Source organism: Malaclemys terrapin, chromosome 10 (assembly GCF_027887155.1).
Source record: "Malaclemys terrapin pileata isolate rMalTer1 chromosome 10, rMalTer1.hap1, whole genome shotgun sequence".
Classification (NCBI taxonomy): domain Eukaryota; kingdom Metazoa; phylum Chordata; order Testudines; family Emydidae; genus Malaclemys; species Malaclemys terrapin.
In genome coordinates this window covers 56989746-56999742 of record NC_071514.1, presented here as the reverse complement: position 1 = coordinate 56999742, position 9997 = coordinate 56989746, and positions in this window count along the sequence as shown.

Genomic DNA, 9997 nt, shown 5'->3' with positions numbered 1-9997 from the left:
GTTAGTGTTTGTGACTGTGACTTTAGCACCAGGGAAAGGGGCCCAATGGCCAGGCCTAGAGACACTGAGGTCATCTTCATGCCCAGAGCAGGTACAGTTTGGGTAGCACCAGTGCACGCTTCCCCACACTGCCCCTCTGGGGTTCCCCACTGAGCAAAAGGGCTCTTTCTCTGTGGGGAGAAGACAAAGTGCAGAGATTCCTGATGCCTGTATGTCATTTGTTTGGGAGGTTGTCTGCTGAAGGCACCATGGCCCAGCTTCTCAAAGGGATTTAGGTATCTAACGCACATCGAAATCCACGGGAAGTGCCTTTGAGGCTCTGGGCCAATGAGACTATGAAGTCAACGATCTGGGCTCCATCCCTGGCTGTGTTGCTGACTCCCTGGGGGATCTCGGGCAAGTGCTTTAGCCGTTCTGTGCCTTGGTTTCCCCATCTGTAGCATGAGGATGAGGTCTTCGGACCTGCTTCCGTGGGGTGCTTCAAGGGTTAATTCAGTAACACCTGTAAAGGATTTGAGCGCCTTAGGCTACATCTACACTGCACACTAGGGGTGTGATGCCATTGCTCGCAGACACATATTTGGGCTAGCACTCAGCACTGAGTATAAATAGCACTGTAGCACCCATAGCAAGCAGAGGAGACACGACTTAGCTAGTGGGTATGTTCTCGGCATGGCTAAGCTGTGCCTTCTCTGCTGCTACCTCGGCCACACTACTGCGTATGCTCATGTTAGCGCGATGTGCACTAATGCCAGTGTGTGTTCACAAGCAGGGAAAATCACACCCCCCTATGTACATGTAGCCTTGGCGGGGAGGGCAAAATATTACCATGCATTATGAATTTTACATCACATCAGAACCCCTCTCCCACCACTCATGCGCTTTGGCATTCATCAGTACCGCCTCATCCACTGCCGCCATTGGGCCAAAAGTGGCACAGTTTACCTGGGTGTGACAGAGATGGCAATTTCTGCACTCTGTTTGGGAGAGCTTCTCATATTCAGGTCATGTGTCATTGTGGGTCAGGGACTGGATGACAGTCCATGGGGGAGGGGGAACCACAGCTCCTTCAAGAACTAAGAACAGTGGAGGGTGAGTGGGCAAATTCACTCAGGTCCTAAGACACCAGAGCAGTGCCACCTGCTGGGCAGGCTGGCGTATATTGATTCAAACTGGATTATCCAGAAACCAACAGACAAAGAAAGGCCTTTTGGATTAATTGACTGAGTTTGAACTGATTTGGGGGGGGGGAGAACGGGACCTTCTTTCTGATTCAGCAAATGGACAGAACTTTCTGTCTGGGGGAGGGGGGATGGAGGGCAATCAATGTTGAAGGGTTGTTAGAACTAGACCTACTGGGGCCCCATAAGACTGATGGGTGGCCCTTGGTAAGCTTTTAGCCTGCTTGAGGGAACTTTTATTGTTTTTATGTTTTCTCAGCAATACTTTCATCTTAGGAATAAATGTGCTTGCTTAGAAAGAGCTGGGTGGTAACTTATAACTGTGAGCAGTTATGTTGCTTATAGCCTTTGAAGAGTGAGAGCAAAGTGTAGACACTGGCCTGTCTAGACAGTCTGACTTGCTGGGGATATCACAGTGTAGGCCGGGAACTGTGCAGCCTGGAAAACCCCCAGCCAGGAGGGAATAAGACGCATGTCTCTGCCCAAGACAGGTGGCAGCTGAGGTCCAAGGAACCTAAAATGGGTGCACTTGGTGGTCCATGAGGAGGAAATACAGGTACAATTGTCCTGAACTGTGATATATAGCGTGGTCAAAGTGAGTTATGGACAGCTGAAGAAAGGTCAGCTGGTTGAGCTATGCAGAGAAAGGCAGCTCTGCACTAAGGAGCGAAGAAAGACAAAGCTAGTTGACTTGCTGTAGTCTCCTGACCAGAAGAGGAATGATAGTCCAGGTTCCCAGGGAACATCTAGCCCACTGACAGAGAGTCCAGCAGGCAGGGACAGTCTTGGAGCCGACTCCGTGGCGTGAGGCAGGGAGAAGGCTAACAGACTGAATGCATCACTGCAAGTGGGATCATGGTCAGGTGCACAGGTGGACCAAGGGATGATACAACTGGAGTGGGACTGACTGCATATGGAAACCCAGCTGCTTGCGGACAAGGAACACTAGCACCAGCATGAGGAATGAGAGAAGGACAAGGAGCATCAATAGCAGCTCAAGATGGAGAGACTGCACCAGCAGGACCAGCTTCAACAACATCACCTTGAGATGGAGAAACTGTGCCAGCAAAACCATAGTCTGGTATGTGGAGCCAGTCCCAGTGTGCCCAGTGTACCTGCCCCAGTGAGTGGCCTAGACTCCATATGACTTTAGGGAGGGGGTGACCTGGTTGTGTTTCTAGATGTTTTTGAAAGGGGGTGTCAGTTGAACAAGGTGGGGCTGGAGGACATGGTATGGTATCTGGCTCCAACTTGTCAGGGACAAAGGCTTTGGACGTTTCCACCCTTATGGGCAGAGAGGACAATACTATGAGCCATGCAAACAAGCTTTGTTGCACAAGTTTAACTGACCCCTTAAGCGTATAGGAGAAGGTTTTGGGGGTGGTGTCAGAAAAAGGGGATATGACCTCTGCTGAGGCTTCAACTCGAGTTAGGGATTATGTAAGAAAAAGGGGAACTGGCGGGTGTGACGGGTTTGGTCACAGAGACCCCCTTGGGACTGTCACCTGATGTGCTGAGACTACCTCTGAGCCCATTTTCTCTGCCAGTTTGGGCCTCCAGAATCCTGTCTTGTTGAGCCAGATACGCTAATCTGCTGCAACACAGACCCAGGGTCTGACCCACACCCCCAAAGCTGCAGACTTAACTGAAAACAGCTTAGCAAGTGCTCCTGTCTCTAGCACCCAGACACCTAGCTCCCAATGGGATCCAAACCCCAAATAAATCCGTTTAACTCTGTATAAAACTTATACAGGGTAAACTCATAAATTGTCCGCCCGCTATAATACTGAGATATGCACAGCTGTTTGCCCTCCTCCCCCAGGTATTAATTACTTACTCTGGGTTAATTAATAAGCAAAAGTGATGTTATTAAATATAAAAAGTAGGATTTAAGTGGTTCCAAGTAATAACAGCCAGAACTAAGTAAGTTACCAAGCAAAATAAAACAAAACACACAAGTCTAAGCCTAATACAGTAGGAGACTGAATACAGGTAAATCTCACCCTCAGAGATATTCCAATAAGCTTCTTTCACAGACTAACAGGAGTACTTGTGGCACTGTTCTTCTTTTTGCGGATACAGACTAACACGGCTGCTACTCTGAAACCTTTCACAGACTAGACTCTTTCCTAGTCTCGGCCCAATCCTTTTCAGACCAACATTGTAGTTTATGGCCTGGGTCCAGCAATCACTCACATCCCTGTAGTTACTGTCCTTTGTTTCAGTTTCTTTCAGGCATCTCTTTGGGGTGGAAAGGCCATCTCTTGAGCCAGTTGAAGACAAAATGGAGAAGCTTCCAGGGCCTTTTATATTCTCTCTCTTGTGGGCAGAAACACCTTTGTTCTTTTGTGCAAAATCACAGCAACAAGATGGAGTTTGTAGCCACCTGGGCAAGTCACATGTCCATGAAGATTCAGCTTTTTGCAGGCCAACACCATTGTTTACATGTTAGTTTGAATGTTCCCAGGAAAGCTCAGATGTGGATTGGTGTCTTCCAAAGTCCACTGTCAGTTAAGTGTTTCTTGATTGGGCACTTACTCAGAATAGTCCTTTCTCAAGAAGCTGACCAAATGCTTCAGTGATGCTATTTAGAATCAAACACATTAAGATACAAGTACATAGCCAATATTCATAACTTCAAATACAAAAATGATACACACATACAGACAGCATAATCATAGCCAGCAAATTACAACCTTTCCATAGACACCTTATGTGACCTCCTTTGTACAAGATTTGGTGCAACTATAGGACCTTGGTTGCAACAATGATCTATACGGTCATAGTTCATGTCAATAACGTCACAGTGGGGGTGGGGGGAAAACCACAATTGATGAGGCCTACAAGTTAATGGGTATAGAATGTTTCTATAAACTCTGCCACCCTGACCTGAAATCATGGCTAATAGACAATAATCCAGAGATGTAACCATAGCTGGGAAATAGGCAGACCATTATGTGGCTAGTCAGCCTGGATTTGATAGAAAACTGATAGGAATGGAATGAGCTCAGAAGACAGGGATTGGGTCCAAGCAGAGGGAAACCGCCTCTGAGAAGCCCTGGGGTGAGTGGGGAAAAGCAGTGGCCCATATATAGTCAGTGGGGTCACTTTGCCATGGATTGCCCAGTGCACTGCTGGGAAGGCCAGCTGTACCCCAACCTCACAGAGTTAACTGTGTGACTGAATCTCTGGAGGGAAGGAGTCGCACAGCCAGTCCCCTGATGGCATCTAATGCTCACGCTGAGCCAACCACACCCCGAAGCACCACCCACATGTCTGGCTGCACCTGCCTGGAATCACTAGTGGGAGTGACTTTGAATGGAGAGACTTTGGGGCTGCTAAGACTAGAGTTAATCTCTATGTTGTGAAACCACATCAAATGGTCCCAGGGGGTGAAATTTGGGTTAAAGTCCCTGGTGTAGACGCCTTTGCAGCGCTCCACCTACAGCACAGATTTCTGTGCAGACCCAGGAAGGGTCAGGTGGCTGGGTGTAGATATTCCATATTCCTTGCTTTTGGGGAATGATGTTAAGGCTTTAAAAGCAGGAGGGCAGACCCTCGGTGAGCTCCCCGACAGGCAAGGGACTGTCAGACAAAATGCAAACAGGGTAGCTGACAAGGAGGAGGGATGTGGCTCCCCCCCCTCCACCCTCCCAGTATCCAAGAGGAATCAGGTTCCCTTCCCAGTGTATGCAGACGAATACCTGAGGAGAGAGGATGTGAGAGAGCCGCCTGCTCCAGGGGAGGGATGAGACCAACTGACTTGAAGGGAAATTCTCTGATTCCTGAAGCCCAGGCCAGGGAAATAAGCTCTCTGCCTACCCTTACCAGAGACCCAGAGGCAGCACAGAGCATGGGGAAGGCAGTGTCTCCAGCCAAAAGTAGGGACACTGAAGCAGCTGTGGTGCACTGCCCAGTCTTGGCAGAATTATGACACACCATCCAGGGAATAAACCTGTGGGTTCTCCTAGGATGCAGGTCAAGCATCTTAGTTACACCCACTCCTTTAGTGGGGAGAGGTGATAGAGATGACAAGTTCCTACAATCTCTTTGGGTGACCTCGCTGTATTAATGTATGTATCATTGTGGGCCAGGTTTGTATATGATTCCATTGGGGGTGGGAGGAACCACAGCCCTCCAGGAACTAAGAATAGGGAGGGGTAATAGGCAAATTCACTCAGGTTGTAACACTCCAGAGAGGTGTCACCCCCTGGGGAGGCTCCCCTGTACTGGGTCAAACTGGATTCTCCAGAGACCAAAGACAAATAATGGACTTTTGTATAAATAGCCTGAGTTTAAACTGACTCGGGGCCTTCTTTCTGATCCACTAAATGGACAGAACCTTCTGTCCAGGGGGGTCCCCAATCCTGCCTGGGAAGGGTTGGAAGGACTTTGGCCTACTGTGGCCCCGTATGACTAATGGGTGACCTCTGAAAGAGTTAGCATGCATATAAGCACTTTTGTTGTTTTTATATGTGTTCTTGGGAACGCTTTCACCCGAAGAATAAGTGTGCCTGCTTGGAAAGAGTTGTGCGGTAACTCCTAACTGCTGCCAATGACCTTGTTTGTAGTCTTCATAGAAAAAGCAAAGTGCAGACATTAGTCTGGCTAGGTAGTCTGGCTTGCTGGGGATATTACAGTGTAGGCAAGACACTGTGCAGCCTGGAAAACCCTCCGTTAGGAGTGTTGACGTCACTAGGCCTCACCCTAGGTAACTCGGGAGGGTGGAAGGCCACTAAGTGTCAATGAAGCCTTCCTGCACTAGGCCTAAGTGAACCAAACTCTATCCTTCCATGTTTAAACTCTAATCAACCTCAAAAGTCAGGTGCAATTGGAATATGTAAGCAACCAGTTATCTGTGTGCAACCCCCTGCTCAAGCGGTAATAATGAGGCTGCATGTTTCTGGCTGAAGGGAAAAAGGACAAGATAACGGTTTAAAGAAGTTACTAACAAGCTAGGTTTATAGCTGCCAAGAATGACTTAACTATTACCAGGGACGGGAGGGGTAGAGGGAGGAATGGGGGGGGGGGAGAAAGGGAGGGCTAGAGGGGAAAGGGGGGGGTGAGGCTTAACTGCAAAATGTATAAAAGAAGAAAAACTGTTCCTGTTAATGTGCTTGATTTGAGACTTGCCAGTCTCCTTGCACCGCTTTGGGATCCCAAATAAACTTCGTTTGCTTCTCCCCCTGGTGTCTTTATTGGCGCGAAGCACACCGGGCAATGAACCCACTGTTGCTGTCCTCGAGCACACCTGTGCTGGCAACAGTTTTGGCGCCCAACGTGGGGCTCGAGGCTGAAATTTAGCCTTGCCCGGACCCCTCTCGGAGGTCGACAGATTGCGGCGACGACCGACGCCCAGCGCGCACCGGTGACTTTACCGGAGGCCTCGGCGAAGACGTGGTTTGGTCGACCCCAGAGGGCACAACGGTGCAACGCGCTCGAGTAGTGGAGAAGCAGCTGCGGGCGACGGTGGGGAACCGGTCCCATGGATAGGGCGACGGTGCAGAACCGGACCCTTGGATAAGGTAGGAACAGTCCAGTGGGGACTTTATCTGTCTTGACCTGGGTACGCCCAGTGTCTACCTGTTATGACCTGGGGACGCCCAGTGTCTCCCTATGGGGCAGGGACAGAGTATGGCAGGCAGGGCAAGGTGTACACCCTTGGAATGCATTCTGGTGAATTGGAAAGTGTTTGGATCTGATCCGTTGATTAAAAGTAAACTGAAAAGGTTCTGTACAGTAGACTGGCCTCAATATCAGCTAGAGGACCAGGAAAGGTGGCCACCGGAAGGATCACTTAATTATAACACGATCCTTCAATTACTTCTGTTTTGTCAGCAAACGGGTAAATGGAATGAACATATGTATGTACAGTTGTTTATGTTGCTAAGAGATAGGTTAGATATTTTGCAAAAGTGTAATTTGATTCCGACAGGTTCGGTAGTAGCTATTGTTAGTCCCCAGAACCCCCCCACAGCTGTAATGGCAGATCCGGTGTCCCCTTCGGCTATCATACCCCCACCATATAAAGACAAGGTGTCTCAGGTCCCAGAGATTGCCCCCTCGGTGGAATTTTATCCGTTGATCACTGAGACCGTGGTGTCCAGACATGGCTCAGATAGGAATCAGGCCACTACTATGCAGGTTTACACCCATGTGCCTTTTAACCCGGTGGACCTAGCAGCCTTTAAGGCACAGGCAGGGGAATTCTCTACGAACCCAAGCAAGTTTATCTTGGTCTTTGAAGGGTGCCTGGCTAGTTGTAAGCCTGACGGGAATGATTGTAATGTCCTTATGCGGACCCTGCTGTCTGAGGTGGAGCATGATCAGGTTGTGTCTAAAGAAAAGGAAAAGAGGCAAGCGAAAATGATGGTCACAGCAGTACAGGCCGGTGGCAGGGGAAAATTCCAGGAAGGTGGAAGGGGCCGGGGAATAAGAGGACGTGGGCGCCCTGGCTCACAGGAAAGGCGTCTGGGTCGCAACCAGTGTGCCAGATGCCGAAAGGAGGGACATTGGAAAAATGAGTGCCCCGAAAGAGAAGGTACCCCTATGATGGCAGCGGAGGATCAAGAATAGGAGTGTCAGGGGAGACGGACTATCCTGCCCCCGGAACCCCGAGTAAACATGAAGGTGGGATATTCGGACATAGACTTTTTAATAGACTCTGGAGCTGCACAAACCGCCATAAACCAACTCCTGCAGCTGCCTGTGTCAGAGTCCCTCACTGTGGTGGGTGCTACAGGGAAAGGAACCAAATGCCCAATATATGCCCCAGCGGAATGTGCTTTGGGAAACAGAACTCTATCTCACAAACTGGTTTACCTCCCCGATTGTCCAACACTTCTACTAGGACGGGACCTGCTTTGTCGCTTAGGAGCCACCCTGCATTTCACTCAAGATGAAATAACCCTCACCTTAACCCCAGAGAATGCCTGGATAATGACTCTTGCAACTGAGCCCTCAGCTTTGCAAGCCCCAGAGTGGAGCCAGTGGGAAGACAAAAGGAGGGTTAAAAAGCAGCTTTGCTGGACAGTGCTGGCCCAGGGATTTAAAAATTCCCCCACTCTGTTCGGCCAGGCCCTGGCCAGAGACTTGGAGGAGTGGGACAATGAGGACAGGGTCCTCCTCCTGCAATATGTGGATGACTTGTTAATTGCCGCTGTGGGTCTCACCCCTTGCCTTAAAGCCACTGTGAGCCTCCTGAACTTTGTTGGACTCCTCAAAAGTGGGTGTGCTCATCCTGGTTTGTTGCTCCAAAGCTCTGTATAGAAGTTATTTTGCTGGATAATGGCAATGTGTATGTGTTCATTGTTGGGAAAAGGTGTATGAGTGAAGAGTGGAAGTTTCCTTTCTAAGTTAAAAGAAGCCAAGAAGGAGAGAAGGAAAAAGAACAGAACGAGTTAACTGAGGAAAAAAATATAGCTAGCAAGCTCAGTCCAAAGATAAGATGCTGGCACCATCCAAGGACACTGCCCAGAGCTAAGACTTGGCCGACAGCCAAGAAAAGGGGGGGCCTGAATGGGCCCAAGCAACTATGAGATCTGCAAAACATTGCCAGGCATTAATGAAATGTGTTAGGTTTCTTTTCTCACAGATAAAAGAAGTGCTAACCAAAGACCCTAGCAGCCCTGCCATTCATTGAAATAAGGAGACTGAGTCTACGTAAGGTCCATCAACGAAAAACTGCTTTGGCTCCACACTGGAAAGGCCCTTTCCAAGTCCTGTTAACCACCAACACCGCTGTGAAGTACCAAGGACTGCCCACCTGGACCCAGGCTTCTCACTGTAAAAAGACCCCTCCACCTCGAGAGAACTCTCCGACTGATGATAAGCCTATTTAAAGACAGGGTGATGTGCTAGTAACCTCTCCCCTGTATGATGCTGAACCACACTGTTTCAGGAAAAGAGAAGAAGGAACACTTGCTTCATTGAAACCACAAAGTCCAGGAATTCCTGACTACAAAAGACATTAAGAACTGACCCTGGTGAAGAAACAAAGAATTATACGCTGGCAGGGAGGCTCTTACACCCCTGGCCTCCCAGGTACAGGCTGAATGTCTAGTCTGCCAAAAGAACAACTCTCGACCAGGAGTGTCAGTGCCACCAGCCACTCTGGAACCTACCCCAGGCCTGGTTTGGCAAATAGACTTTACTGAGTTCTCCCGGACCCAAGGATTCAAATACCTTTTCGTCTTGGTGGATCGATTCAGCGGATGGCCTGAAGCCTTCTCACGCCATAACAACACTGCCAAGACGGTGGCTCTGAAATTTGTCAAGGAGATCATTCCCCGCTTCGGACTCCCCCAGTGGATGGAATCTGACAACGGAACACACTTTACATCCCAAGTTGTTCAGAAGATATCGGATGCCCTGCAAATCCCCTGGAAGCTCCACACTCCATGGCGACCGCAGGCCAGTGGAGTAGTGGAATGCATAAATCAGACACTTAAGCGGCACCTCTCAAAGGTCTGCCAAGAGGCTTCCCTTAAGTGGCCTGATGCCTTATCCCTTGTTTTGCTCCGCATTCGCGCTCTCCCTAAGGGCAGGTTAGGGCTCAGTCCCTTCGAGATTGTTTGGAAGGGCATGGCCTATGAACGGTACACCGGTTCTGGCAGGGGAGTGGGAAATGGGGTGTGGCTTTTTATCTCAGTACACGTGCTCTCTGTCTGCTGTTCTTTGTTCTCTCCACAGGTATACCAGAGATTTGCAGCCTCTCCCGCTGAATGCCCCTGTCCACTCCCTGCAACCTGGTGATTCCATTCTCGTTCGGACCTGGAAGGACGAGCCTCTCCAAGAGAAGTGGAAGGGACCCCACA